Source organism: Ascaphus truei, chromosome 13 (assembly GCF_040206685.1).
Source record: "Ascaphus truei isolate aAscTru1 chromosome 13, aAscTru1.hap1, whole genome shotgun sequence".
Lineage (NCBI taxonomy): Eukaryota > Metazoa > Chordata > Amphibia > Anura > Ascaphidae > Ascaphus > Ascaphus truei.
The window spans coordinates 2,498,603-2,514,402 of record NC_134495.1 but is presented as its reverse complement, the minus strand read 5'-3'; the positions used below and the strand labels follow the sequence as shown (position 1 = coordinate 2,514,402).

The 15,800-nt window shown below is 41.0% G+C and overlaps 1 protein-coding gene across 15 annotated transcripts in view; it reads right to left on the bottom strand.

Moving 5' to 3' along the window:
- TAOK3 (TAO kinase 3) overlaps positions 1-15,800 on the bottom strand; it is a 159,737-nt gene that overhangs the window by 124,518 nt on the left and 19,419 nt on the right. For 3 of the 15 annotated variants that reach the window (XM_075568072.1, XM_075568083.1, XM_075568076.1), the window contains exon 2: positions 5,178-5,298. The exons of the other annotated variants lie outside the window; for them this stretch is intronic. The gene's annotated coding sequence lies outside the window, so the exon portion shown is untranslated. The remainder of the gene's footprint in view (positions 1-5,177; positions 5,299-15,800) is intronic. 15 annotated transcript variants of the gene reach the window in all.

Sequence of the window (15,800 nt, the reverse complement as noted above, 5' to 3'; positions counted from 1 at the left end):
CCATGGAGTGAACAAGAGAAATGAAATTAACAGTAAGAAAAACGTCTGTATGTTCTCCTGTCGCTCCATGTCAGCGCATGATATGAGGGAATGGCCCAAAGCAGTACCCCCTCACAAAAGGGTTGAGTAAGATCTAATGATACAGTCGCCTAGAGGATCTTGCTTCTGACGATGCCCAGACACCTAATGTAATGCTTTGTAAAAGGTATGGAGTGCTTACCATGTGGCAGCATTACAGACTTGCTCTGCTGATGCATCCTGTTTTACCGCCAATTATGTAGCCATTGCTCGTGGGATTGTATGTTTATCTTGTGGAATGAGCCTTAATGTCGCTTGGGTTTGCCATCCCTGAAGCCTTGTAGACTTCCAAGATCAGCGTTTTGAGCCATCTTGCTAATTCAGTCTTCAAGGCAGATTTACACTTTTATGCCCCTGTAAATAAGATGAGGCCAATAGGTCTTCTGAACTCCTCTGTTCTGGACATATGTCCTTAATGCTCTCACTACATCTAAGGTATGTAAGGACTGTTCCTTCGGAATCTTGGGTTCAGGGTTCATGTTGTCAAAGTGGACCTCACGAGATGGGAAAAGTTCAGTAAAGCTTAGAGTATAGCTTTTTCTGTAGTTCCAATATGTTTATCCAGAGTGGTGTCTCTGAATGTGACCATGTTCCTTGTACAAAATGTAATTGCAGGCTGGCTCACTATCCTGAGGAGCTTGCATCTGTCGTTAGCAGAACCCAATTTCCCGGTATCATTGACTTGCCTCTGGTTAGATTTGGAATCGACTGCCACAATTTCAGTGAGAAACATGTCCTTGGAGTGAGAAATGTTCTCTGCGATAGATCTTGAGTCCTTGTTCCAGGCAGACAAGAGGTTGTGTTGACAGTTTGGCGAACTGTGTATTGAAGTTCATCCCTAAAAATCTGATGCATTGGAAGGGATGCAGCTTATTCTTTTTGTACTCTGCTTCTTTAGGGATTGCTGTACAAGGCTTACCTAAAGAATTGCCTCCAACCTGGAATTTGCCCTTATAAGAATGTCATCTAAAGGCACCACAACTTGCTGCTGCTGTCCGATAGCTGCCACAGTGACCACTAGCACCTCTGTAAACACCAGGAGGGGCTGTGGAGAGGCCAAAAGCAAGTGCTTTGAACGGATATGGATCATCACTAACTGAAAATCTTAGCTGTTTTTGGCAGGACTGGTTGATAGTAATATGCAAGCAAGCATCCTTGATATCCACTGCCACAAAGAAATCCCCTGCTCTAGGGTTCAACAGACAGGTGTAGACTTTTCTTCCAAATTAAATGAAAGGGAGACAATTTATTCTTCATCACTCAAAACAAAAAAGGAGAGTTACAAAAAAAACATAATCTTCAATTACAGGCAGTTTGGTACAACCAGCAGAGCAGAGTCCCCACAGCTAGGTCTGAACACATCAATACCCAGGACTTGATAAGCTAGTGATGCTTGTGGTAGCTTTTTATACCTTTCAGCAAGCACCACCCCCACACTCTGTATTAAGGGAAATTCAAATTAGACTAATCACTTTTACATATAAATTCAAATATTTTAAATACAGTATACATAAGAACATAATACTTAAAATACAACAAGGAAGTATCTGTACATAAAATACAAAAAGATAAACAGTGTACACCACAATACATAGAATTTTATTCAGGCTTCCCTCCTAACTACATTCTCACAGCCAGGTGTGTCAAACACACAGGAAAAGGCTGCTGTAAAGGAGAGATTTTACATATACAAAGTATGCAGTATAATGATGTTACATTTTGGTGTTTAGAAAACAGACAACTGATTTTGCCATCCCTGTCTTTTCCCAGGCATATATTTATGCCATTCTGATAGAGTTCCCAATAGGAGAGATTAAACACAGGAAGGGGGAGGGGGAGGAGGAGATTAAGAATTGGCTCGCCAGCAAAATAGAAGGGAATCATTATTAGAAAAGGCTAAGTTCTCTCCAACGGGTATATACCAGAAGTCTTTTAATACACTCTGCTTAGCTCACAGGTTTACATCAGCTTACAGTTTGCCTAGTAGTCACGCTATGAAACAAAATAAAGTTGGTCTCTTAAATCTGCCACCATGCTGATGGATTCCATCATCAAGTGCATTAAGTGCCATTTTCTGAACTTCCTCAGATCTTTGAGGTCCACTACTGGTCAGAATGAACCCTCTTTTTTTTGGAGACAATTAACAATATGGAGTTAAAAAAAAAAAAAAAAGAAGTGTTGCCTCTTTGACCTTTCGTCACTTCTACGATCACTTTCTGTTGTAGAAGATCAGGCAGACATTGCTTTAATTCTTGTCGGTTTTGTGGAGGTCGAGGAATGGTGGAGGAAGAAATCTCAAACTCTCCGACATAACCGCTGTCTATAATCTGAAGGACCCAGTGGCCTGTAATATTTTGGACCTATTCCTTCCGGAACTACCAGAGTCAGACAATTTTCATGAAAGCATTTTTTTGAGGAAGGACTAACCTGCTCCATATTAGTGTCTCCCCGTTTGAATACTTTGAATCTGTGCCATCCTGTTTGATAAGCATTCTTGTCTCTCTAGAGATTCTGGTCCCTCAAAAAGGACGGCCATTGACATTTAAAAAGAAAATGATGGCCTCCGTCTTCCTGTCACGCCTGTATGCCCGCAGACCAAGCTAGACCCCAGTACTGAGGTGGGAACGGTATGATACCACACGCCCACAGCAGTGGGAGCAAACCCGGAGTGTGGTATAGCGTTGCTGGGTCTGTTGGAAGAGTTGTTAGAGTATACTTGCAACGCTTGGGGAGTGTCCGTGAGAATAGTCGTGTCCGTTAGCCAATGTCCAGGGATCTAGAGGGTAGAGTCGTCAGAGGGCAAGCCAAGTCCTAGGAAGCCAGAGGTCAGCAAAGTCGTACGTGTAGCAGAGTTCAAGGGATACCAGTGAGCAGAGTAGTCCAGGGTCAGCAGGGGTCAAAGCCAGGGAAATCCAAAGCATCACAGGAGCAGGTAATAACAGGAGCACAGAGGGAGCACAGCATAGGTCAGGTACACACAGGGAAACAGGAACTATGCAGAGCGAGGAAGAGGTGGATAGACAGGGACGATAAAGGAAGGTGCACCAATGACAGAGAGGGGAGGAGTAGAGAGAGAAGTGGAGAAGCTGGAGATAGGTCAGGGGAAGAAGAGGAGGAGACAGAAGGGGCAGTCAGGGGAATGGCCTGTACAGCTTGGGAGGCGGAGACAGGTGAAAGCTGATAAGAAGCGTCTGTGCGCGCGCCCCCTGAAAGCTGGGGATGCGCGCGCACAGGTTGCAACACAGACGCGGCCCGCACGGAGCAGGGGAAGACCGCAGGAGGACGGAGCCAAGAGGAGGGGAACGCACGCGAGGCCTGTGCCCGCGCGATGGCCAGCAAGGGCAGGGGGGAGCATGCATGCGCGTCCTCCGTGGGCTGAGGGGAAGCGCGTACCGGACGCGTCACCAGGCGCACGGGGCGCCGCGGCACCACGCGAGGAGGAGGCAACGGGACGGATGGCACCACAGGGGAAGGTAACGGAGCTACCGTGGGGGAGATGGAGCGGGGAGGATCAAGGCAAGGGTTAAGGGAGCGCGTGGGTATGCGGGACCTGCGGGGGACGCGCTGCGGTAAGGGGAGAGAGGTAGAAGGTGAAGGAGAGGAGTGAGAAGGAATAGAAAGGGTGACAGTAGACGGGAGAGAGGGACAAGGAGAGGAAGGAACCTCCCGAGTCGTCACACTTCCATCCTGCGGCAAAAAAAGATAATTTTCCTCCTGTAATTCTATTTATTATGGCTTCTAGTTCCTGGCGGAAAAGAGCTTTCCCCAAGAATGGTAGATACCAACTTGTTTTTGGAGGAAACATTTGTTGCCAACAGTTTCAGTCAAAGGGCCATCCATGCGTGTTGCCACCGATAGTGCTGATAATCTTGGTAGCAGTCACATCACATCAAAATGATATATATATATATATTTTTTTTTGTGAACAATACAGATTAAAAAAATGCTGAATCCTTTACAATTTTCCAGCAATTAAGAGAACTAAATCTTCATAGTTCTGGCAAGGCACGCCGCCGCAGATTTATAGGTGGTTCCAATGGTAGTGTATAGTCTCTTAAGGACGCCTTCCATCCTTTTGTCCATTGAATCTCTGAAGGATGCCTCATCTTCCAACGGAATAGTCATCCGTCTATTGAACCTTGCCATCTGGCTGCATCTACTCTGGGCGGGTTTTCCCAGTCTTCCCTAATTTCATCCATCAAAGGGTAAATTTTCACAAAACGTGCTAAAAAGTGCTGCTCCCCCTATCAGAATATTTCCACTTATTCAGAATCAAGCCCTTTAACACCTAGTGCACTGGAAAGGTTCAATTTCTCTTAGCACCGTAAACAATTCTATCCAATGTATTCAAGTTTTCCTTTCCACCAGGGAGACCCTAGGGTCGATGCCATCGCGTTGATGAGCCTTTTGATCTCTTCAAGATTAAAGCTAAAGGATTCTTCCTTAGCCGCCTCTTCATCTGACGAACAATGTAAATACATGTCTGACGTAACTCTATATCAATCTGCTCCTGAAAAATCATCCTTTGCCTCTTGGGATGTCATTTGTCTGGGGCACTTGACAACCTTGAAAAGCCTCCTCCTTTGGTGCATTAAATGACTCATAGATGCTTTAAAGCATGTGAAAAATTCCAACATCTAAGCTGGCGCTTTCTCCAACGCGGGTTTCCGGATGTACAGTTGACAATTTCTGCGGATAGTCCTCTGGCAGCCTCTCACTGCAACTCATGCAATTGAGGTGCCTATATTTAAGTAATAATCCCCAAAGAACAGGGCATTACTGTCCAATAATGCCCTGGCTGGAAGAGTTCAAGGAACGAGGCGAAGGCTAGGGAACCCAGATACTTCCAATCGCTGCAGGGGCCACCTCCTTGGTGCACAATGATGAAGTCCTCATCCACGCCACTGCTTGCAATAGGCACCGTGACTGCACTGTAAAAGCGGAAGCCATGACCCAGAAGTAGGGCGTGATGATGCAAAGCACTGAACCCAGAATCGGCTGCCCCCCCCCTCACAAAGTCACATGGTTCGCACGACCTGCGGCACTTGCAAGAGGCAGGGAAGACTTGACAAGGAAGGGGTAAGAAGGAGGAACCTCACCCTGGCACTCTGTGCTGAAGACTCCACTGAAGATGGCTCTTTCCAAGACAGATTCCAGTAACCTGTGGTTCCTGGGTGAGAACAGGGTGGTGGAGCTCCATCACCAGGATACCAGGAACAGCTGGAAAGAGAATCCACAGAAAAAGCTTGAGAAAGGACCATAAGGTCCGAAACGATGCTTCTTTTTTCTGTGATTACCCCCTGATGCCTGTGTTACTTCATTAAATTGTATTTTTTGAATTTGTGAGTGCTCCCGATTCTTTGATATTTGGTATTTATCTATTTTTTTGTTGCTGGATGGTGATCCTGGCCGCACTGTGAGCACCACGACTGATCAGATAAGTCTTTTCCTTTTCCTTTTTCCCTTTGAGTGCCCAGAACATTTTTGTTATTGAGATATATATATATATATATATATATATATATATATATACAGTGTTCGACAAACCTATACTTTTGCTCGCCCCGGGCGAGTGGATTTAACCCCCGGGCGAGTAAATATTGGCCCAAGCAGCACACGTTTGGTACTAGGTGGCGAGTAGATTTTTTTGTGTGGCGAGTAGATTTTTTGGTGATTTGTCAACCACTGTGTATATATATATATATATATATATATATATATATATATATATATATATATATATATATATATATATATATATATATATATATATATAAAATCAACCCCACACTGATGAGACCCATCAAGGTCGAAACAGCTGTCTGTGGGTGGTTTTCTGGGTATGCACCTTAACCCTGGCTGTGCTCAAAGCTGTGACCATGCAGCAAGCTTAAGCCTATAGGGAACCATGTTAAAAATGGTTTTTGAGGCAAAAAGTGACACTGTGTGCTCATTTGCATGTCATTTCCCAGAATCCCTTGCTGCAGTGCAAGTGCTGTATGCTGGGTGATGATGGGGAAAGGCGGGGTTGCAGACCTGCCTAAGACATGCAGATGAGCATACAGTTATATTTGCATTTTGCTTTCCTGTGGAGGGTTTTTGTCACTTTTTTTACTCACCATAACTTAACTCAGTATTATATATATATATAATCACAGAAAAAATAAGCAACGTTTCGGACCTTACGGTCCTTTCTCAAGCTTTTTCTGCGATTACCCCCTGATGCCTGTGTTACTTCATTAAATTGTATTTTTTGAATTTTATATATAGCACCCTGTAACAGGGGAGTTATCCCTGTTCATGTAATGTGCCTTTAATCCAGCAGTGTGGTGGTTAACTGATGGTAGTCAATTAACAAACACCACCTGCCTGATTAGATTGCTTAGAAAAGCTTGTCTTTTGAGACAGAGCAGGGATTGTCTGTCCTTGACTCTCACAACTTGTCTTGAGCCCTGCCAGAATTGGCAGGGGAAACTTCTAAACCTTGAATGCAGACAAAACCTGAGGAAAGGTAGCAACGCAGGAACAGAGAAGATTTTCCCTCCAAACCACAAGGAACAGATAAGACTTTCATTTATGAGACTTTGTATATCTGCTTATTTCATGCTATATGTTTGGGACTGGGAGACATGCTTATCTAAAGGGAGTTTGGACTGCATACAGAAGTATTTCACTAGAAATACTCCCAAGTGAATAGAAGCTTTGTTTACCCCTTGTTTGGATGTTTTCCTGATGTTAAGGAAACAGGCGCAATAAAAAGCCTTATTTAATTTCACTATAACCAGACTCTCTTGTATACCTCTGTGAGTGTCCGCCTACACACCCCCCCTTGATAAAGACCATGAAACTTGGAAATTGCTGATGGTGACAGACTGAAATGAGCTTTAAAAGTATGCATGGGATTTTGTATGTTCCTATTTAAAAGCACCAGTCTCAATAAGACAATTACAAAAAAAAAAAAGTAATACGTTCAAAATTCCGTATCATATTTGCCCCTTCATTTTTCAAAACATTCTACATCGCTAAACTTTGATATCCCTTATCGGTTTAGTAACCCTTTTCCTGGCCCTTTGAACCTTTACGGTTTTCCTTATAATTAATCACCACTGCCACTCTGGTTTTAAAGCAGCAATCCCAATAGAATTGGTCATGTTTTCTTTCACAGTACAGTGCTATTTTTAGCTCGTGACACTTCGGTTTCCAAGATACTTGCTGGTTTAGGTACTGGTGTTTCCTAAAGGGATTTCAATGGCCATTTAATATAGGAGGTTCTCAACCTCGGGTCCATGAAAAATAAATAAATAAATAAAAAACCAACAAAAAAAAACACCTTTTAGAACTGCCTGAAACTAAACCAGATTTAAAAAATAAAATAAAATGAAAAATGACAATATTTCAGTTCTGCAAACCACTATTAGCAACCGCAAAGGCCTGTCACCATTCACTGTATCCCACCCTGAGCTCATATTTTTTTCACAAATTTTTATGAAAATATATTATTTAATAGTGTTGGGATCCGTAGGCAACTACTTGAAGATCTAGGGGTCCGTAGGTTCAAAAAGGTGAAGAACCACAGGTATAATAGGAAGCTACAAACTATGACATTGCAGCTTCTTATTGGCCCACGTAACAGCAGAATTAGGCCATTATTTCCCCAGGTGGGAGCAGAAACACCAATACTTTGGGGGTATCCAGAGCTAAAAATAGCAAAGTTTAGTTGCAGACAACCCTCTGGCTCCAGTGCATTTTCCCTATGACATTCAATTTAATTTTCCCCCTGATTTTCCTGTAGCAAATAAAGTGCCCTACAATATGTATGTATGTATATCTTTATTTAGTGCCAAAGCTGTACTCAGTGCTTTACAAGAGACAGTACAGTACATGGAATTTTAGTACAATAAGTGCAACAAATAATATCAGACAATAGGAAAGGATATCCCTGTCCCAGAGAGCTTGCAATCCAAGTGGTATGATAGGACATTTCCTGAAACAGCAAGTGAGGGAATAAGTGCAGTCGATGGCAGTCATTGGTAGGAGTGACTGTGGGTGTGGGGCAGTAGCCATGAAACCTGGCTAATAAAATGCTTAATTTAAGGAGGTGAGTTTTAAGGTTTGTCTTAAAGGCGGGGAGAGAAGGTGCTCGGCGTATACGGAGTGTGAGGGAGTTCCACAGGTAAGGGGCAGTGAGGGAAAAGGGTATTAGGCGAGAGAGAGCAGTAGGTGGAAAGGACACAGTTGTGGGCAGAACACAGGAGACTAGTAGGGGTATAATAGAGATCAAAGCGGATATGTAGGAAGCAGCAGATGAGTGGAGAGTCTTGGTAAGGAGAACTCTGTGGGTGATGGGAAGCCAGGAGAGGGATCAGGGGAGATAAGCAGAGACTTATGGGAGAAAGTGAAATTATTCTAGCAGAAGAATTTTGGATAGATTGCAAAGGAGAAAGTGGTGAGGCAGGGAGGCCTGCTAGCAGTATGTTACAATAATCCAGATGGGAGAGGGTAAGGGCATGCATTAGAGAGAGTTTTAGCAGTAGTGACAGAGGAAAGAGCAGATCTTGGCAATATTACAGAGCAAAAGGCGACAAGTTTTAGCCATGCCTGGAACGGAGAAGCAAATGGAGGAGTCAAATGTCACTCTTAAGCAACGTGCTTTGGCGCAGAATATATCGCAATACCATTTACGATGATAAAAGGGGATTTTGGGCATAGAGATATCTATGGCCAAAAGAGGGGTGCCATGGGGCTGAAAATAGTGCACTTCTGCTCTGGAGGACCCCTGATTTTAACCATGTAAAACCTCCAAATAAAAAGGTTTGTTAAGGTGGAACACGCATTTAACATTGATATATTCCCCCTTCTGTTTTGTCCAGAACAGTCTCCTACCACTTCCACGGTCCGGAAGAGAAGGGACCAGCCATGTGCTGCTGTGCTGGGAAAGCATAGGACTACCCATGCATGATAGCGCACCCTGGAGATGGATGCCTCATGTGTACAAATATGCAAAAAGCTAATGTTGGAGAAGGGCCAAGGATTTTATAGGCATCTACGATGTCTATACATGTGTAAATGTGACCTCTGATCCCAAATCACATCATCCAGCAGTTTGTAATTCCATCTTCAGAGCAGCTCTGTCATTTGTTTTTGGCAAAGGTTTGCCTGTAAATTTTATGTACAACGTCACATACTATCAGTGTTATTGGAAGACAATTCTAGGGTAGACAAACCACACCCTTTTAATTTAAGCACAATTATATATAGATATAGATCTATAGAGAGAAGAATAAATGAGTTCAGTATTAGGTGATACCTATTTTATTTGGACTAAAGTTATGTCATAGAACAAGCTTTCGAGAGTTCCACTCTCTTCTTCAGGTCGACAATACTGGTTTACAAAGGAGTCAATGCTAAAACAGGGGTTTAGAAGGCAGAAAAAAAAAAAAAAGATTTAGATAAGGGTGGGTGGGAAAAGGGTGTCTGTAGACAATTGTAGGGTAATAAAATGGTGACAAGTAACAGCATGGAGGGGGAAGGGGATGCTGTTGGCGGGGGAGGGGGGGAGAGAAGGTGTGGATAAGAACATTTGCAGAGAGGCAGGCAGGATAATTATAAACAATTGTTATAGTGTGAGAAAACCCACCACACGCATACCACTAGTGGCCACATACAACCCTACCCTAGAGGGAATACGAAACATAATCAAAGATCTGCAACCTATGCTGGCAGAGGATGTGACATTAAAAGAAATCTTTCCCAAACCTCCCATTCTTGCGTTCCAGCAACCACCAAACCTCAAACAGAAATTAGTCAACAGAAAACTTCATAATGCACTTAAAGACACTGATAATGGCATTAAACTGTGCAACAACACACGTTGCAAACTCTGCAAACATACTGTATATACCAAGATCATACTGCTGAACATCCAGGAATGTGGTTTATATGATTCAGTGCAACAAATGTGACCAAGGACACTACATTGGGGAAACCAGCCAAAAACTTCAAGGAAGAATGAATATGCACAGACACTCTATGCTCCACCGTGAAGAAGGAAGATACTGCTCACCAGTGGGACATCACTTCTCACAACCAGACCAATCCATAAAGGATTTAAAAATCAAAATCCTCAATGTAATGTTTAAACGCACCCAAGAACGAAAAAAAAATTGAGCTCAGAATGATAAGACTCTGACACCAAAACAAGAGGACTTTATGCGGATATGGGGTTTATCACACACTATCACATTTTTTTGTAATTATCCTGCCTGCCTCTCTTACAATATTCTTATCCACACCTATCTCCCCACCCCATAGCATCCCCTTCCCTGTCCATGCTGTTACTTGTCACCATTTTATTACCCAACAAAATATGTCTAGAGACATCCCTTTCCCACCCACATCTTAATTTTTTTTTTTTTTTTTTAATTCTGCCTTCTATACTTCTGTTTTAACCTTGACTCTTTTGTAAGCCAGTATTGCAGACCTGAAGAAGAGAGTAGACCTCTCGAAAGCTTTTCCTATGACATAAATTGTTAGTCCAAAAAAAAAAAATAAGTATCACCTAATAAGAGAACTTATTTATTCTGCACTATCGCAACTGAGCTAACATGGCTATTTTCGATAGCGATAGATAGATTAGATAGATATTTCCCTCCTTTGAGCTACACAATCTTTATAATGTTGCCCATTTTAAAAGAACCAACTGCTGAATTTAGAGCAAATCAAGAAAAATCTCTAAAATATTAATATATATATATATATATATGCTCAAGCCCGTTATAACGCGATCCGTTACAACGCAAATCCGCTTATAACGAGATGCAAGCGTGGCTCCCAATTTTTGTATTTATGAATACTTTACAACACGATTATTGGTATCTTAAATACAGTATTTCTTTTTTTCCAACTTGCATTTTATTTTTTCAAAGCCTAAGAACATAGAGAAAAAAAATGGGGTAGTGTGAGGGGTACAGAAAATAAAAAGGTTAAGTGGGGAGGGGTAGGGGGTTGCATCCACCATGGTCTCCACGCAGGGAGCATACAGTCAATTATATTTATACATACACCCTTAATTATGGTTATACCTACATAACAATTAGTAAACTGTTCTAGACTCGCATGTAATTTCAAATTGGTTTCTCCCGTACATATGTCTCCCAGGGGTCCCAGGTTGTCAAAAAACTATACCTATTGTGGACTAGACTTGGGAGTCTCTCCATTGACATAAGAAAGTTCATTTTGTATACTTCCGCAGAAAAAGGAGGGGGTCGTTCTGTTTCCAGTGCTTTGCAATTAGTGCTTTAGCTGCCGACAAAATTTGTATTGTTATATTGTCTACTTTCCTCTCCAGACCCTCTGTAGGCTTTAATAGAAGCACGGTTTCCATATCCCAAGATAAATCCAGTCCTAGTACCCCTTTTATTAATCTTCTGATCCTTCCCCAAAAGAGAATAATCTTGGGGCAGGACCACCATATGTGTTTGAATGTGCCCAATTGACCACAATTGCGCCAACACATAGGGGAGGTTAGTGGGGGGAAAAAGAATGGAGACATGCAGGCGTATAATACTACCTATGCAGAACTTTCAAATGTGTTTCCCTGACCACTGAGCAACGAGAAGCTCTGGCTATTCTTTCGTATATTTCTTCCCAGTCCTCGTCTGCTAGAGGGTTCCCTATATCTCTTTCCCATTCTGAGACATTTTTACTTGTCTGTCCCCTGTATTGACTTATTAGTACCTGATAGTTGAGCAAGCGTCCCTTTATGATACCCGCCCAGCTGGAACAGGCTCTCAAAATTGGTGAGGGGTCTAACCCAGATGTCTCTCGGTTGTATCGAGGAGACATAATGATTGAGCTGCATATACTGAAATATTTGCATGCTCGGAATATCATCTTCTTCTCTTATCTCCATAAATGACTTAATCTGCCACCCTTCTGCATATCTCCAATAGAGGATAACCCCTTTTCGTCCCATCGCTTAAAAATATTGGAGTAATGTGCTGGAGTGAACTCAGGGTTAAATCTGATCGGTGTCAGAGGTGAAGGAATGGACGAGATCTGTTTGTGCTTACAATTTTTGTCCCAGATATTCAGAGAGTGCAATAAAACTGGATGATCCCTATCATTTGTCTGTTTTCCTTTTTTTACCCACAAAAGAGACGCCATCTCCTCAGACCTTGCCTCCTTCCTCTCTATTTCTACCCACGGTTTTATGCCCGGTGTTGCATACCAATAAATTAGTGGGTTTAGTCTAGCAGATTCATAATATTTAGCCAAGTCTGGTTGCCCCAGACCTCCCAGGGTCAGAGGAAGAAAAATAATTTTTTTCTTAATTCTGGGTTTCCTACTGTTCGAAATAAATTTAGCCATCTCTCTTTCCAAATCCTTTATAACATATACAGGGACTGTCACTGGTAGAACTTGAAATAGATACAGTATTCTAGGCAATAGATTCATTTTTACTAAAATGATTCTGCCAGACCAGGATATCTAATATCTTGACCTGCTCGCTAGATCTTTCTTCAGAGTTTTGATAAGATTTGGGTAATTCGCACTATAGATATCCCTGTAAAATCTTGTGGTATGCACTCCCTCCTCATTTTATCTGTCTTCCATTAATTTATAGGGAATTTCTATCTCTTTAGATATACAGTATATAGGCTGATAGCCTCCGACTTGGTGTGGTTGACTTTAAAAAATATGAAAGTTTGCTGAATTCATCTAATGTATCGAATAGATTTTTAAGAGACAAGTCTGGATTAGTCAGAAAAAGTAAGATATCGTCTGCGAACAGAGATACTTTGTATATATTGTTTCCTATAGGGACACGATCTCCGGTTTCGCTCTTATTCTGGAGGCCAGTACCTTTATATACAAAGCAAATAGCAAAGGGGATAACGGACAACCCTGTCTGGTGGCTTTAATACCCTTAATAAAATTTTCGTGTAGACCCATCTCTCCGAGTACCCAAAACATAAAAGGCCAAGCCACTCTCTCAAATGCTTTCTCTGCGTCTAGCCCCAAAACCAAAAGTGGGGTGCTGATTCGTGTTACTGTTATGAATAACGTTAATAATTCTGCGTATATTATCAAAAGCTTGCCGTTCTGGGGTGAACCCGACTTGGTCTGGGTGGACTAAAATATTTAGTACCTTATTCAGTTTGGTCTCCAAAATTTTTGCAAACAATTTTATATCTGTGTTTATCAGAGAGATAGGTCTATAGCTAGGGCATAGCATAGGGTCTTTCCCTTCTTTTGGTATTACTATAATTGAAGCTTCCATAGAGTCTTTCAGTAGTGTTTCACCTCAATCTTATTAAACCATCTGACAAAAAATGGTTTCAAAATATACTCAAACTTTTTAAAATAAAGGTTGGAGAATCAGTCTGGGCCAGGGGCGTTGGAATTTTTTAAGAGATTTACTGCCTAAGGAAACCTCGTCCGATGTTATTGGGGTTCCTAGTGGACTGGATTCTGGCTCGTCTAATTTAGATAGTCTTTTTGCTTTTATATATTAGTCTATTTTCGTTTCCAAATCCCCATTGATTTGGTCGGGGTTCACCAGATTGTATAAATTACTATAGCATAAAACAAACTCTTCATTGATTTTAGCGGGGTTATATGTTAGCTTATCTTGGTTACTTTTACACTGTATATATTAAGATTGGCCGTCTTATTTCGGAGTTTGGCTGCTAGATACCGGTCTGTTGTGTTGCCTCTCTTGTACAAAATCTGGTTTGTCCACCGCATTACTTTTTCAGTGTCCGCCATCAGTATATTTTTAAGTTCCGTTCTTTGTCAATTTTCGTTCTGGCTGCATCTATTGAGTTTTGTTGAAATCTCTCCTTATTTTCTCTAATACTATTGTTTAGGTTGATAATCCTCTTATTCTTCTCCCTTTTTCTATATGAAGCAATGCTTATTATTTTACCTCTTAGAGTGGCTTTATGCACGGCACATCGTGTGCTATCTCCCACTTGCCTATTGTCGTTTAGAGAAAAATAGTCTCGTAAAGCGGCCTCTACGGCACTTTTAGATTCTGGTATCCGAAGTAGAAGGCTGTTCATGCGCCAGCCGGTCTTTGGTGTAAATCCCTTAGAGTTAATAATACCGGGGCGTAGTCTGACCAGGTTATATTGTCCATCTCTGTTTTCACTATTTTGGTCGGCCAGATCTCTAGATATAAAAATATAGTAAATGCGTGTATATGGTTTATGTGGGCCGAGTAGAATGAGTATCCTTTAGTTATGGGGTGCATTAGTCTCCAAGTGCCCACCAACCCACCTAATCTTAAATTTTGTTTGATTGCTCGAGCTCTTCAGTCTCGAGTGGTGTTCTCTGCCCATGAGTCTTGCCCTGTCTTTGTTGCAATCTATAACAGTGTTGAAATCACCTCCAATCAGTAAACAGGCCTTCCTAATTTTGGTTAATCACATCAAAAACCTCGTTAATAAAAGCTTCTTGGTCGTCATTTGGGGCGTATAAACATACTAAATTTAAGTCTGCTGTGCCTTATTTACCTAATACAATCAGCATTCTTCCTGCATTGTCTCTCTTTATTTTTTCTATGGCAAAGGGGATGCTGGTTTTAATCAAAACATCTACTCTTGCCTTTTTGTTTAATCGCTGGGGAATGGTAATTACGTCTTCTCTGTTTAGGTGTGTTTCTTGGAATATATATATATATATATATATATATATATATATATATATATATATATATATATATATAATACTGAGTTAAGTTATGGTGAGTAAAAAAAGTGACAAAAACCCTCCACAGGAAAGCAAATATGCAAATACAACTGTATGCTCATCTGCATGTCTTAGGCAGGTCTGCAACCCCGCCTTTCCCCATTATCACCCAGCATACAGCACTTCCACTGCCGCAAGGGATTATGGGAAATGACATGCAAATGGGCACACAGTGCCACTTTTTGCTTCAAAAACCATTTTTAACATGGTTTTACTCACCATAACTTAACTCAGTATATATATATATATAACTAATCAAAAAATAAATAGATGATACCGTTCTGTGGCTAACGAAATGCTTTTATTTGTGCGAGCTTTCGAGATACACTGATCTCTTCTTCCGCCGATGTTACAATGTTGTATCTCGAAAGCTCGCACAAATAAAAGCATTTCGTTAGCCACAGAACGGTATCATCCATTTATTTTTTGATTATTGAAGCTCGGCTAACACGGTACTGATACCTCTACATGTATATGTATATGTAATATATATATATATATATATATATATATATATATATATATATATATATATATATATATATATATATATATATATATATATATATATATATATACACACACACATTGGTCGACAAATCACCAAAAAATCTACTCGCCGAACAAAAAAAATCTACTCACCACCTAGTACCACACGTGTGCTGCTTGGGCCAATAGGAGCTTGCCACGATGTTAAATCCACTCGCCCGGGGCGTGCAAATATATAGGTTTGTCGAACACTATATATATATATATATATATATATATATATATATATATATATATATATATATATATATATATATATATATATATATATATATATATATATATATATATATATATATATATATATATATATATATATATATTGTTGCAGGGTACATGCAACCACACATTCTCTTAATAATGCTTCTTTATTGAGCCTTAAAAATTAGATTGTAAGCTCCTCGGGGCAGGGACTCCTC